The sequence below is a fragment of the Equus asinus genome, chromosome 5, assembly GCF_041296235.1.
Source record: "Equus asinus isolate D_3611 breed Donkey chromosome 5, EquAss-T2T_v2, whole genome shotgun sequence".
Classification (NCBI taxonomy): Eukaryota; Metazoa; Chordata; class Mammalia; order Perissodactyla; family Equidae; genus Equus; species Equus asinus.
In genome coordinates, this window is record NC_091794.1 from 93,443,159 (window position 1) to 93,457,759 (window position 14,601).

The following is a 14,601-nucleotide window of genomic DNA, read 5'->3' on the forward strand; positions in this document are numbered from 1 at the left end:
GCTGAGGCGGCGTTCCACATGCCACAACTAGAAGGACCCACAACTAAAATATGCAACTATGGACGGGGGGGGGGCTTTGGGGAGAAAAAGGAAAAAAATAAAATCTGAAAAAAAATATCTTCCATTAAAAATAAAGAAAAAGACCCCACTCAAATGACCCTTCCTTGTAAACGTGCTCCAACCCCCCAGTTAAGTTCTATGCTTCTGTGAGCTCACAGCTCCTGCTACAATTAGTGTCTCCCTCTTTGACTGTAACTTTTATTGTCTTTCTCCTTCACCAGATTGGGAGCCACTTGAGGGCAGAGATGGGGCGGATTGATCCCTTGGTCCCCAGTGCCCTGCACAGTCCTGGCTAGAGCAGATAGCAATCTATCCTCATTAAACGAATAGACTGGAAGATGTCACAAAGGAGAGAAAATTCAGGCAGGATTTTGAAGGTGGGAGGAAAGAGAATAACATGTACTAAGAGGGCACAGAGTTAGCACAGATAAAAACAAATAATAATAGGGGCCGTCCCGGTGACGCAGTGGTTAAGTGTGCATGTTCTGCTTTGGCGGCCCGGGGTTTGCTGGTTCGGATCCCGGATGCAGACATGGCACTGCTTATCAAGCCATGCTGTGGCAGGCATCCCACATATAAAGTAGAGGAACATGGGCACGGATGTTAGCTCAGGGCCTGTCTTCCTCAGCAAAAAGAGGAGGACTGGCAGCAGATGTTAGCTCAGGGCTAATCTTCCTCAAAAAAACAAAACAAAAACAAATAATAATAATAATCATCATGAGAACTATCCCTGAGCACACCATAGTGTGGTGGGTAAGAACAGAGATGAAGCTCTGCCTCTGACTGGCTGTGTGACCTTAGGCAAGTTACAGAATCTCTCTGTGCCTCAGTTTCCTCATCTATAAAATGGGGCTAGTATGGTACCTACTTCATCAGGAATTAAACAGGCTAATAAGGGCCAGGTGCTGAGAGCTGTGCCAGGCACACAGGGGCACTGTGTGGGCTTGCTCTCATTGTTATCATCTCCAATGCTGAGCAGTTCAGTTGTGTCAAGCACTTTCATTGGGCGTCTTGCTTAGTCCTCACAGCAGCCTGAGAGGCAGGGATTGCGTCCTTTTACAAAGAAATGAGGTGGAAGCAGCCAAACAGCTTGATAAGGTCACTCACTGGGTAACTGGCAGGAATGAGATTTGAACCCAGGTCTCTCTGGCCTGCCGCCTACCCATGTTCCTTGACTGTGCCACCTGCCTGCAGGAGGAGGGGGAGGAAGAGAAGAGGGCACAGTGGGAAGGCAGGGAGCCTTCACCGAGCTGGGGCCTTGGGAGCAGAGCGGCAGGCTTTTTTCTAGAGCTTTCATTTCCGTCTGCCTCTTCTGAGCAGGTGAAAAACCCCACAGAGGGCCCTTCACTGAGTCCTCCCCCTTTCCCTCCCCCTCCTAGCGCTGCCTCGTCCCCCACGCTGGGAGGGGGGAGGTCAGGCTTGCAGTGTGGGGGATGCAGGGGAGGGGAGTGAGGAGGTGGGGGAGCATCATTCCAGATCCTTTCCCTCCAGCACCCCCCTCCTCCTCCCCATCAAAGGCGCTCCGGGAGGAGAGAGCATTCCAGGTGGAAGGAATGAAATGCAAAGGCTGTGGATTAAGGATGTGGAGGCGGGGAAAGCCTGCAAGCTTGGCTGGAACCGAGGTTTGGGGCCCCCTGGGATTGCTCAGTGGAGAAGAACTTGTTTGACGAGGAGGGAGAGAGAGAGAGAGATGCAGTGGACCTAGCAAGAGCAAAGGATGGCAGAGTAGGGTATTGGCTGGAAACCATTCTGGGCTCTGAGCACAGTGCTCTCTCTCCTCCCTCTTCCCCTCAGATACGGATGGCATGGAGGGGTCACGGTGATTCTTCTCGGGTGATTCCTCTGCTTTGTTTCTCCCCCTAGAATCCCTTAGCAGACTGTGCTCTGCCAGTTCCGTACCAGGCACTGGCTCCCGGCTTTTTACGCATTCTTTCGTTGTGTTCTCTCTACAGGTCTACAAGATCAGTATGATTCACTCCATTCTATAGATGAGAAAACTGAGGCTCACACAGGTTCTATAACTTGCCCAAGGTCACACAGGCATAAAAGGCAGATCTGGGACTCAAACCCAGGACTGTTTGCAGAGATGGCACTTTGCCTGCTATACTGGTTTGGGCTGCTTTCCTGGAGTGCTTGCTGTCCCCATAGCAACAATGAGAGGCACTCTTGTGCTGACAGCACTTTATAGTTTATGCAGGCCTTATTTTTTCTGCACCTCACAACAGCCCTGTAAGCAGAGCTGTTATCATTCCTATTTTATAGATAAGGAAACTGAGGCTCAAAGAGGGGGTGTGACTTGGCTGAGATTACAGAGCCAATAAGTGGCAAAGTTGGGACTCAGACCCAGTTCTGAGGGACTCTGTCTTTTCACTTCCCCTTGCAGAGGAAGAGGGTCTGCTCTATGCTCTTATCGGCCTCGGGGGACAGGGAACAGGCAGGGGTAACTTCTTAGAATTGGTGGGAAAGGCATGTGGCTTGGCCGTCAGAACCTGGGGACTTGCTCCAGGCAGTGAAGAATTCCTTGCTCCATATGGTAACTCTAACTCTTGGGGGAGAAAGAAGGAGGAGGGTTCGCTCTCACGAGCAGCAAGCCCTCCCAAGTTCTGAGGTTGGGTTTAAATTCCAGCCTTGCTGCTTCCTGACTGGGTGGCCTTGGGCAAGCCACTTAACCTCTCTGTGCTTTTTTCATCTCATTTGTAAAATGATAATAACAGGACCTAACTTACAAGACTGCTATGAGGATTTATGAGTTAAAGCATGTAAAGCCCTTAGCACAGGGGTGGCACATAGTAAATGCTCAATGTTAGGCCTTATTGGTTAATACCAATTTAATTCCTATTAAAGTGCCCAGCACCACCCCCTCTGAAAGCACTTGTCTACCACCATCGCCTCAAAGGAGAAACTAAGGCTCCTGTTGCCAAAGAACCTTGGAGCAAAGCCCCAGATTCTTACCTGGTACAGAGAGTAACTGCTGAAATCAATAATAATTATAATTAGTAAAATTGACATTCAACAACTGCTTACTGTGTGCCAATCACTGTGCTAAATGCTTCACATTTATTATCTCATTTAATCTTCACAGCTCTGGGAAATAGAAATAATTATGATGCCCATCTTACGGATAAGGGAACTGAGGTTCAGAGAGATGAAGTCACCTGCCCAAGGTCACACTGCTAGGAAGTGGGAAACTGTGATTTGAACCCAGGCTTGCCTGGCTCCAGTCTTCCATGACAATTAAAGTCAGATGACAGCCAGCCTCGTGCAAAGACGCTTGCATCAGCTCTCTCCCAAATGCATCTGCTGGATCTGCTGCCTCAGGCTCACCTCCCTCCATTCTGGGAAGAGCAGGCAGCGCTTTCGGAGGGCCTTCTTTTTGCCAGAACGCTTTATATTTCCACACTGAATCTTCATCACCACCTTATGCCTCTCTATCCTTATCTTCATTTCTCAGAAGAGTACCTGAGGCACAGGGAGGTGTGGGGACTTCTCAAGGTCACACAGTCCGAGGTGAGATGGCAAAGCCAAGATTCAAACCCAGGTGGGTTGGCCTCAAAGCTTGCATTCTTTCAAGGACTAGCAGAAAAGTACAGAGACCCTTGGAGAGCAGCCCACTTTCAAAGCCAGGTTCCCTTCCCTGTAATGCCTCATTTGTTTAGGCCCTGTGTGAGCGTGCGTGTGTGCGTGCAAGCTCTGCCCTTCCGCCCCTTTGCCACTGTCCCCACTGGCCTAGGTGCCTTCCACACCTTTTCTCTTGGCCTGTAACACTTCTCCCAACCACCTGCTGCCTAGTTAACCCCCGTTCACAACTCACCCAAGACACTGACTACTTAGGAAGCCTCCTTTGACCCCACCCCATCCCCTGACATTCACTCTTATAAACACATTGTACTTTGCCTTCTCCTTCCTTATCACAGTTTCTACCTGTATTTTGATTTATCTGATCATTTGTTTAACGACTTACTTCCTCACCGAACTCTAAGCTCCATGAGGGTCTGAGTCTGTTTTGCTCACCATTGTAGCTGCACCACTGGCAGGCTGCCCTACACATGATTGGTGCTTAATTTTTTATTGAATGAATAAATCTATGAATGAATAAATAGCTACCAGGCACTTTACACACATGACTCACTAATTCCACAATTAACTCATTGAATCCTTACGACTGCCCTGTTGTCCCCATTTTAGAGAAGACGCAGGCGAGGCTCAGAGAGATAGAAAGTGGTGGAGCCTGGATTCAATCTCAGGTCAATCTGACGCCAAAGCCACTGACCTCTGCATAGCACCTGCTGCCTCCCAGCACCCAATGGCCACAGTCAGGATTTAAATAGTCACTGGGTGTCAGACCACACGTCCCAATTTGAGCCTGGAGGTCACTGACTCAGCTGGCACTGAGGCCTTGTTGGCACGACCCACTTGGTGCTCTCTGCCCTTCTAAAGTCTTGGGCTGCTCCCCCTCCCACTCTTTTTTGGCACCCTTCTTTTCCAGAGAGGGAAAAGGACTAGGAATTACAGCCAAGGCAGCCCTTCTGGGAAAAACAATCCTGCAGTGAAAAGAGCCCTGTTGTGAGAGCAGAGAGACCTGGATTTAAGTCCTGGCATGGAGGCTGCCCCTCTGAGGGCCCACAGTGGCGTCACTGTCCCTCTTGGGGCTTCTGTGTCCTCGTTTGGGATTGTGTCTGGGTTGCTGACCCACCTGCCCTCCCTTACTCACTTCCTGATTCCTAGGACCTCAGAAACAGCTCGGGCACACCCCACGGGTCACTTTTCCCCGGAATCTTGGTGATTAACAATAGCTGGGGGGTGGCCTGTGTCTAACTCTACGGTGACCACACAGATGGGGGACTGGCCTGGCCCCCTCAAGATCCTCCCTGGAATGCTAAGGGGTTGGGGGAGGAAAGTCTTTCTCAGGGGACACCAAGCCTGGAAGGGAGAAATACAAGAATGGAAGCCAAAAGATACGGCTTTGAGTCCCAGGATGTTTCAAATTCCCTGGGGGACCCATGGTAAGTCGTGGAGTTTTCAGTTTTCTCTTCTGCAAAACGAGGACACTATCTGCCTTACAGAGTTGCTCTAGCGAACTAAATGAAGTATCTTCACTAACTGGTGAATCTGTCACATGGATACCCAGCTGCAGCCTTTTATAATCAACAAGACGCACATATACCGATGCATGCAGGAATCCTCAACAAACACTCCAGGACAGGAGGCAGACATAACTGCTCCTAGTTTGCAGGACAAACTGAGACCCAGATAAGTTCAGGGAGTTGTCTGAGGTCTCAGTGCGGTGGCGGCTGAACTAAGGTCCAGCTCACCTGACCCTGGCCTTTCAGAACCAGCTTCCAGTCCCAGGAGTCCAGGCCTCGCCCCGGACCAACCCTTTGGCGGCAGGCTGGAGCCCATGACTCACTCTCCCCACCCTACTTTCTGCCCGGCCGGCTACCAGGAGGGAAGGGATAAAACCATTTGCAACTTGAGGGGTGTCCACAGAAAGTTCATGGGCTTGGCCCATTCCTTCCACCAAAAATACTGGTTCTTTGAACTCTAAAGAGAAGAATTCATCTTTTAATACACTTTTTGTGAGTTTTTACACTTTCTTAGGTGAGATTTTTCTACCTTGAATTTAGGAGTTGATTTAGTTTAATCTCCACCTCCACTTCACTTGGTTTGCTCCCCGCTGTTTACCCCGATTGCGGAAGTAGCTCGGGTGGAGCTCCCCGGACGGTACTCTTGAGTACGTCTTTTGCGTAGCTATTTAACTGGCATTCCACTCAGGCCAATGAAATGCCCGGAAGTCCCAGGCGGGTGGGGCAGAGAGCCAATCAGGGTCGTTGGCGGGGTGTGGCTGCGTCCCAGGGCGGGGAATCGCGTAATGGCGGACGCGGGCCGGGCGAGCGCGGCTGGGGGCGTAGCGCGCTGAGGGGGGTCCGGGTGTCGGGCAGCCTGTGAGGCAGCCCGCGGAAACAGGCCCAGTGCTGGGTAGGGTGGCCGGCTGGCCCTTCCGTCGCTGACGGCAACCGCGCGAGACCAGGTGAGCAACAAGTCCCCCACGAGCGGGCCCCACCGTAGGCGACGGGCCTGGCCGGGCAGCCCCTCCCGAGCCGCGCAGGGTCCCGGGGGAGTGGGTGTTGCGGCCGGGCGGAGGCCTGGCGAGCGGTCAGCGCAGGGTGGCGTCTTACTCTGCGCTTCCCTCCCCAGGGAGGAGGTGTCCCGGAGATCCCCTCGGAGACTTGGCGGGGCCCGCGACTCTGTGAGGCTGTGAAAGTGCCCCAACCTGACTTGGCTCTGCCACCAACTCGTTGTGTGACCTTGGGCAAGTCACTTTCCTCTCTGGACTTTAGTTCCCCCATTGGTAAAATGAAGGTTCTGCAGGCAGATGTGCGTGAGTTGGATCCCAGATGTCTGAGATCTTGGGCAAGGTCTTCCCCGGGGACGAGCCTCAGTTTCCATCTCTGGGCCGTGAACGAATTGAGGTGCTCTTTGAGATCCCCGGCCTGCTAAGTTGCAGAGTGTCGGAGGGGAGTGTGTGTGCGTGTGTGTGTGTGTATATGTACACGTACGGGTGTGTACAGGATGGTACTGCATAATAAGGAGGAGAGATGGCTAAAGGGGCTCTAGAGGGACCCCAGAGTGTGATGGAGTGAAGTCTGGTTGTCTTGGTTCTCCAGGATCCTACAGCCTCTGAGATGGGCAAGTTTTATGCAGTTCTGCGTAGGATCAGAGAAGAGGAAGATTCCTTGGAGCATCTTGGGGCTATGACTGAAATTTAGGCCCAAAAGAATTCAGGAGGGTTAGGAGGAGGAAAGAGAACATTTATGGCGCTCCTACTATGTGCCAGCCCTGGTTTAGGCATATGGTCTTAATTTTTACAGCCACCCTGGAGAATTTATTTACACGTAAGGAGACTAAGTTTAGAGGAGTTAAGTAACTTGCCCAAGGTCACACAGTAAGGTGCAGAGCTTACCAAAGATACGGTGTTTCCTTTGAGAATCACTAGGCGAGGAGGAAGTCACTGTCCATTTGAAGGAAGTTTGCTTTGTCACAAATGGGGGCAAGGGTCTGGTCCCAGACACTTGATGACTTCTGTCCTGCAATCAGGCTGGGTCTTGATATCTGCATGGTTAGTTGTAAGTACATCCCCTTTGTTCAGTCTGTGAGTTAGAAAGGACCATTTCTAAATTGTGAAAGTCATTTTGAAGTGTTAAAACCTTAGAGCCCGGTTTGAATCCTGACTGGGTGGCCTTTAGAAGTTCGCCAACTATTGGTGTATAGACTTGACTCTTGGTGCAGAGTGGTGCCAGCTCAGTAACTTTCTCCTCCCTGGGAGGGCCAGGTTTTCCTGGGATGGGAGAAATTTCCCATTTGTTAGTTCAGATTTCTTTGGATTCCTGGGGTGAAAGTTTCAATAGCCTGCCTCTGATTAAGGGGAATGTTTCTTTCTTTCTGCACTCTGTTATCTGACTTCTAGATGAGTGAAGATTGTGGACCTGGAGTGGGAGGTAGTTGAGTACTATAAACTGCAGCCCTTAATTTTTCCAAACCTCAAAGCTTTTGGCTAATCAAAATGGTAGGCCCGGCAGTGTGTATTGTTCTCATAAGTTAATGGTAGGGAAGAAAATTGGAAGAGGAAGTTACTGAGAAAGAGGGCGTTTCTTAGCAGTGGAGCCAGTATGTATTTCTTTGTTTGAGATTCTAAAACCAGAAAAGCAGCAACTGAAGGAAGAAGGAAGGAAAGAACTGGGAAACTCTTCTTCCCCTTCCCATATCTTTAAGAGCTGTCCCTGTCTCCTCTGCTTTCACAGAAAAAGTCAATTGTAATTTAGTCAATATTCAGAAATTGTATTCTAGAATGAAATAATTTTAAATCTTACACCCTCTGAGACAAATTTTTTAAAAATCAGAACATTTTACTGAGTATGTTATTTATTGGTGGATGACTCTTTTTGTCAATATAATTACTAATTGCAGTCCCTTTGAACTGTGCTTTAAATTAGTGGATTTCAAGAGGAATTGATTTGGATATTGGATGATGCAGATGTCACCATCACTTGAAAAACACATAATGGTGTGTTCGATATTTGACTCTTGTTGAGTCTTTTTAATGCTTTATTTTGCAGGATTATGTGTGTGTGAATAGTTGTTAAGACATTGAAGTTAGTGCATGTAAAGATCTATCTTCATTCTCAGTATTATATTTTCTATATAAGGTTTAGTCTTACTTATAAGTGTACCAGTGCACATTACATTGGGGCCCAAACCAAAAGTGTTTCTGAATTTAGAATTTTTTCAGTTTTAGAAAAGGAATATGGCCCATGTACTGTGCGTTATGTGACGTCCCAGAAAAGTCTTGGGCAGCACCTTGTAATCAAACATAGTACTATTTCTGTAGTAAAATGTCAGAATGTTCACACCAAGTGGGATAAATAAACACTATAAATAGCCTCATGTCATTTCACATCAGATTTTGCCATGAAACGAATAATGAAAAACTTGTTTTTTACAGCCTTTTGGATTTTGGAATTGAAGTTAAGGGATTGAGGACCTCCATAGATAAAAACTTACATGATGACAACAACAGTTACAAGGAAAAACACTGTAAACCAAGCTAATTTCAAAGCCATGGGTCCTAAAAACAATATTACATAGAAGGCACTTTTTTTTTGTTTCTTTCGTGTAATGATCTTATTCTAATTAATGTGTGCCAATGTGCATTTTTCCGTATGTACCTAAATTTATCTTTTAATACCATCATTGGTTTCTATTTTAGATGTTTGAATGGCACCCTGCCTCTCTTTTTTAAAAAGTAATTTATAGGGTCTCGTGCTCGTCCGTTTTTGTATAGCAATTAAGAGAATTGTACCTTCTTCCATAGAATTCATAGAAAGACTAATTAGGTGAGGATCTGTGGATTCATGTTTGCGGAATTTAAAGCTGATGTTCCCTTCAGGGTAGTCTTTAGTGTGACGTCATCACTGCTAGATGGCATTTAGGTAAATTTTATTTTTAATTTATGACAGCTCCACAATTTGCACATCTTGGTAAGGAGTATACTGAAATATATTTAATTTAGAGTATTTTTATTTTAAGCATATGCTATATGAGAAACTTGAGTTTACCAGCCTTATGAGTTTGGGTGATTTTTTTTTAATGGCCAAGGACCTCTAGGAGCAAATTTACAAAAACTCAGTCTACTCTTTGCTTTTCTTGGACACTTCAACTATAAAGTAAGTGGACTGGTATTTGTTTGAGGTTAAAGAATTATTTCTTCTCTTTAGGAGAAGCCTCATGACAGCATGAATTTGAGAGATTCTGGCTTTCAGGACACCACGTAGTCACCTGATTTGAGGGCCTCAATTCATCCTCCTACTTGGGGTGTCTCCACAGTTCCTGAGAATGGTACTTTCACTGTCTAGGAGATAGAAGGGGTGTGGAACTGTGTATCAGCAGTTGCAGGTGGAGTTGGTATATGATTGGATTAGGAAATAGGAACACTTCTTATCCAGACTGCCCAAGTTTCTTCTATTTCATAAGCACTGATAATATTGCAAAAGGATTACAAATTAGTGTACTAACATCCTATTCCAAGTTACTCTGTTTTCACTGTGGATAAGTTCTTGAAGACAAGAACTGTGTCTCATAAATTCTTTTGTATTCTGTAATGGTTAAAGGCCAGGGCATCAAACTTGTCTTGCATCAGAATTTAACATTAAAAAAATATTCATATCTAGCCTGGGAGCTCTCATGTCAGTACACAACCAGGGTTGAGAACTATTGAGATAAGTACATTGTGGGTGCTCAAAATACATGTTGAATAATTTGCTTTGGTCCTGGTGTGAATTGGGTAGGATGGAAGAGGACCCAGGTTTTTTCATCAAGTAAAGCAGCTTTCCAAGATACCAATAAATCTAACAGTTGGCAGATCTGGACCTGTAGTCAGTTCGTTGCTAGTTACTCTGCCAGCATCACCACCCTGGTTTTGTGACTTAGGCAGGATTAGATACAGTCTGTGTCAACAGGCAACTGAAAGTTTCGTTTACTTCTTGGGTTGTGGCCTTACTGACTAAGATTGATTAGGGTGACAATTGCTAAATTGAGAATAGGTAGAAATGCAAGAATTCTTAGGGATTTGGGTGAGGGAGGTGGGCTGCTGGGTTCTGCTGATGCCAAGGAGGAAATAGAAAGTTGTCATTTGTCTGGGTCTCCAACACATAGCACGATGCATGGAACATAATTGGTGTTCCATACCTTTTTGTTGACTGAAGAAATAAATGGCTCTTTGGAAGGAGGCGTATAAGCTGTGAAATAAGATGCTTCCTACTCATCCTTCAGAACTGAGCTAAGATGTTACCTATTCTCTGACACCTTCTTGGGAAAAAATTGAGTGACTCCTTTGTATGTTTTCCCCTTCATTAAAGCGTTTATCAAATTGTCAAATCTGATATCAGACAACTTAAAAAAACTCTTTCCCCTCTCTGACCATGAACTCCTTAAGGGCAGGACTGTGTTGTTCATTTTCCTATGGCTGGTGCTCAACACACAATAAAGGCTTAATACATTCTAATAGTGCTTAAATTATGGCCTCAGTCTTCTACTTTGTTCTTGTAGACATCTCCTTCTTCCAATTCATGGTCTTTCCTTTTCAGTTCAGATCAGCAAACATTTATTGAGTGTCTTCTGAAAGGTAGGTCTTTCTTGGGCCTTGGGGTAGGGTTTCTCAGCCTTGGCACTGTTGACGTTTTGGAGTGGATAATTCTGTTAACTCTGGGGGGCTGTCCTGTGCATTGTAGGATGTTTATCAGCATCTCTGGTCTCTACCCACTACCTAGTGGCACCCTCCTCTCGCTAGCTGTGACAACCAAAAGTATCTCCAGATATTCTCAAATGTCCCTTGGGGGGCAAAATTGCCCACTGCTGAGAACTGTATCAAGGGTTGGGGGGGTGGGGTCATAGAGGGATGTGAGTATAGATGTATTCAGGTGTGTACTCTCCTTTTATTCCTTCTTTCTAGTTGTACAGTCTGTCTCTGGCTTTTGCATAAGAAAGAATTATGAGAGAAATCAAGAGGTAACACTCTTAAAATAGCCCCATTATTTTTATTTTTATTTCTTTGAAGATTTTATTTTTTTCCTTTTTCTCCCCAAAGCCCCCCCGGTACATAGTTGTATATTCTTCGTTGTGGGTTCTTCTAGTTGTAGCATGTGGGACGCTGCCTCAGCGTGGTTTAATGAGCAGTGCCATGTCCGCGCCCAGGACTCGAACCAACGAAACACTGGGCCGCCTGCAGCGGAGCGCACGAACTTAACTACTTGGCCATGGGGCCAGCCCCCTAGCCCCATTATTTTTATTCTATTTAAGTTTTATTTCGTTTGGTTTAAATATATTAGAGCAGTACGGATAGCTGAATTATTTATGCGGATCTATGTAAATTCAGTTACTACCACTGATTAGATGGAGTGAAGAACTACTAGAATATTACTACCTTCCGTAAGAGACTGTTTCTCAGAAAAGCTCATAGCTGAAGAGTTGAACACCTAAACAACATCCAGCGATGGTTTTATAGGGAACTTGCCAGGACTTGTCAGGATTCTTCCTTGCTAATTTTGAGCTTCATATCTAAGATGTATTACGTATTTTCATGTCCCTGCATAGATAGTTTATAACTCTAAAAAACGTGATTAGCTAATTGACATGTTTTTCTAAGCTCAGTATTTTTTGTGATAGGGAGATCGGTTAAGGCAGTGGTCCTTGGTCCCATTGGACATTCATAAAGTGATGACAGGTTACTAGTAACATTTGAGGACTTCACTCTCCTCTGGCCAACCCTGCACGATATAACATTATAATCATTCATGTCTTAGTCACCATTAAAATGAAGTTGAATGAGTGGTTTTTTTCCTGTTCCATTGAAGTTATGAATGGCACTCTAGAGAATTCAAATGTATAGTTATGAATGGTATCTCAGAATAGTTACCATTTATGCAAATGAAACACACTTCTTAACTTAGAAACCAAACAGAATTGAATTAGAAAAGAGAAGAATAGAAACAAGAATTGTTGAATGCTTGCAGAGGAAATAATGTTCAGATATAGAAGTATCTCAGAAAAATTTGCTCTTCATCATGATTTCTAAACACTAACAAAGAAAAACAGTTTGAGATTGATGGGAGAGGCTGTGAAACTTTGCCTGTGATAGTACTTTTCAAGCTGTTTTTCTTTTCTGGTAAAATATGGAAAAGTCTGAGACATACTCTCTTAGTTGTAAGATTAATTCCAGTTGAACAGAATTACGTTTCTTATTTTTAGACTATAGAAGCCCTTTTGGGAAGAAGCGGTGGTTCAACTCAGTACCAATTTGAGTGCATATGTGTGTATACACACACATGCATACTTAACACACATATATTTGATATGGCTTATGGTGACATTTAAACTTTGTAATTGACATAGTAAAGTAACAAGAGCAGTTCTTTTACTTTCAAGTATTTAGAATTGAGACCTTTTTCTGTCCTGATTATGCTGCTGTTCTAGCAAGTACTCAGTCTAAAGAGCTTTCTCAGATCATATCTTGAGAAATTGTGTTTAACTGTGTAGAAGGAGGTCTTAGGTCATGCCCATTGATGTTCTGTTCCATTCACAGTTGAGAACTATAAGTGAGTCTCCCTTTTTAGAATACTGATAGTCTTTAAAGAATAGTATTCCTGATACCAAAGGCATCTGTGGACTTGTGGGAAGTATAGACCAACTTTGCCCCCGTTTTTACTTCTAAAGCTCCTTTAGCATTCATTGGGTGATAATTTGCAAAGCACAGTGCTCTCACTTTGATATATACCATTACAGTCAGTCCCTAGTACCTGAGATAAGTTATATTATGTTAGTAGCTACATTTTATAGATAAACAGACTCAGAGAGGTTAAGTAACTACCTTAAAGTTGTTCAGCTAATAAATAGCAGATTTGAGATTGAACCTTGTCTTTTTTTTTCTTTTTTAGATTGGCACCTGAGCTAAAATCTGTTGCCAATCTTTTTTTTTTTTCCTTCTTCTTCTCCCCAAAGCCCCCCAGTACGTAGTTGTATATTCTAGTTGCAGGTCCTTCTAGTTGTGCTGTGTGGGATGCCGCCTCAGTGTGGCCTGATGAGCAGTGCCATGTCCACGTCCAGGATCAACTCGGCCATGGGGCTGACCTGAACCGTGTCTTTTTTTTTTTTTTTTTTAGGAGGATTAGCCCTGAGCTAACATCTGCCACCAATCCTCCTCTTTTTGCTGAGGAAGACTGGCCCTGAGCTAACATTTGCACCCATCTTCCTCTACTTTATATGTGAGACACCTACCACAGCATGGTTTGCCAAGCGGTGCCATGTCTGCACCCAGGATCTGAACTGACAAACCCCAGGCCGCCGAAGCGGAATGTATGCACGGGCCGGCCCCCCAACCCTGTCTTTTTTTAATGAGATTTTTTTAACGGTAAAGTTTATACAGTGAAATGCGTAGAAATGCAAGTATGTAATTAGGTGAGTTTTCAAATATGTGTAACACATATGTCAAATGTAAACATATGTGTAAACATATGTCCAATGTAAACAATGTAAACATATGTGTAGCCAGCACCCCCATCAAGAGATAGATCTCTTCTGTAACCTTCCAAAGTTCCCTCACATTCCCTTCCAGTCAATCCTCACTGTTTTACAGGCAACCACTGTTCTGATTTCTGTTCTCACGTATTAATTTTGCCTGTTCTTGACGCATGTGGTATGCACTCTTTTGTGTCTGAATTCTTCTGTTCAACATAAAGTTTTTTTTTTCTATTTTCCTTTTTTTCTTTTTTTTTAAGGAAAATCAGCCCTGAGCTAACATCTGCCAATCCTCTTTTTGCTGAGGAAGACTGGCCCTGAGCTAACATCCGTGCCCATCTTCCTCCACTTTCTATGTGGGACACCTGCCACAGCATGGCTTGATGAGTGGTGCCATGTCTGCGCCCGGGATCTGAACCAGTGGACCCCAGGCGGCCAAAGCTGAGACCATAGTTTAGGGAATTTTATTCTTCCTTTCTTGTATTAGATTTGTCACATCCTCATTAATCAGTTATTATTTCAATGTTTATGCTTGTGGCCACCCTAATCTGAGTGTCTCACTGGTAGTGACCTTGGCTGAGTTGGCCTCATCAGGCAACATTTTTGAGTACTTACTGTACACTCTATCACTCACCTCATTCTTGCATATCCAACACCCAGCATTTCTTGTAGAGTAGGAGGCAGTAGGTTATGGATATAGATTCTGGAGTCAGTCCATCCGGGTTCAAATGTAGGCTTCTCCACTTACTAGCTTTGTGTGTAGCCTAGGCCAATGACTCTCTTAGCCTTGGTTTTCTCATTTGTAAAATGGAGACCCATCTAATTTTACTGTAAAATATAGAGCATATCCTTTTTTTTTCTTTAAATTTTGGTGAAGAAGACTGGCCCTGAGCTAATATCTGTTGCCAATCTTCCTCTTTTTGCTTGAGGAAGATTGTCACTGAGCTAGCAACCATGCCAGTCTTCCTCTATTTT

At 45.0% G+C, this 14,601-nt stretch overlaps 1 protein-coding gene across 5 annotated transcripts in view; it reads left to right on the forward strand.

Moving 5' to 3' along the window:
- Window positions 1–5,795: 5,795 nt before the first annotated feature.
- WASF2 (WASP family member 2) overlaps window positions 5,796–14,601 on the forward strand; it is a 64,667-nt gene continuing 55,861 nt past the window's right edge. For 2 of the 5 annotated variants that reach the window (XM_070510621.1, XM_070510620.1), the window contains exon 1: window positions 5,905–6,088. The gene's annotated coding sequence lies outside the window, so the exon portion shown is untranslated. Of the gene's footprint in view, window positions 6,089–6,255; window positions 6,371–13,271; window positions 13,567–14,601 lie in introns of those variants that run through there. The other 3 variants (XM_044770142.2, XM_014853595.3, XM_070510622.1) reach the window with 3 other exon arrangements.